Genomic DNA, 1,229 nt, shown 5'->3' on the forward strand with positions numbered 1-1,229 from the left:
CAGCTATCAGTCCTGGCTTTCTAATCCCCTGTAGTCTAGACCAGTTCCTCCGCTTTTCTTTGACTTCCATCACAGTGACACTTGAACCAACTTCTTCTAGTTTTAATTTGTCATGCTTCTTCACGATTCCATTCCATTATACGTTCTTGTCAGAAGCACTAAGGAAATCGTGTTTGCATTTCTCAGTACATCACGTGACACAGCTGTGGATGTCACTCGGTCCCATTACTGGTGACTTTAACCTTGGTCCTGTGAGTAAGGTGATGTCTGCTAGATTTATCCATCACAGCAATGCTTTTGCTCTGTGATTAAGACTTCAGGTAGATTATAAAAATGGCCTCAAGTTCTTGTCATTACTGCATGCATCACCCTTTGCGATACGACTTTGCAGTCTCTCCCTCCAAGATATAGATCACCCCAACTGAGCCAGCCAGGGCAGAACGCATAGAACTTTAGACAGTGTAGATGTCGTTTCGGTCCAAGTTTTGCGCAAAAGCTAGTAATTACCGGGGAGACTCTTTGGAACTACATAAAGTACATGTTAGTTTTGCCAACTGGATTTATGATTCTTGTCTAAATTAACTATTAGACACGGAACAAAATGGAACTTCTCTTTTTATAGACGAACAAGGTAAACATCGGCACTTGCGTCTTTCAGGGACATATGACTAGTAGCGGTTGGGCTCCTACTAGGATCACAGCCTTCGTTGCTGGTGCACAGCTTTCCTTAACATAACGTGCAGCGGCCACTGACCACTGGCAGAGCTGGACTCACGAGTGGGAGTAATAAAACTCCAAAAACTCTCTGGTATCGCTGTTGTGTTTTGAGATGGAGGGCTTGCTATGCTGCCCTTGCTGGTCTTGAACTCCGGGACTCACGCTACCTCCCTGCCTCAGCCTCCCAAAGGTAACTATAGGCATGTGCCGCTACACCCTGCTGAAGTTCCGCAGCTGTCCGCGGTGTGGGCGTGGCAGAGGGGCCATGCAGGAATCGTTTAAATTGATAGATGATTCACGAAAACGTACAGGCCGCGCAGAAGCTGCCCTTCCTGAGCGTTCCCAGCGGCGCGCTGGCACTGCGGCTCACAGTTAGGGCACCACGTACGGGCAGAAAGCGCTTTAGCACTCCAGAAACAGCTGTCGTGTCCGCCCGCGCGGCCAGGTACACCACAAGCCCCGAGGAGAACGTGGAGGGCAGGACCGCCGCGCGCCCCTTCCGGGAAGCCGGG

Source organism: Chinchilla lanigera, unplaced genomic scaffold (assembly GCF_000276665.1).
Source record: "Chinchilla lanigera isolate Chin_1 unplaced genomic scaffold, ChiLan1.0 scaffold00039, whole genome shotgun sequence".
In the NCBI taxonomy this organism is placed as follows: Eukaryota; Metazoa; Chordata; class Mammalia; order Rodentia; family Chinchillidae; genus Chinchilla; species Chinchilla lanigera.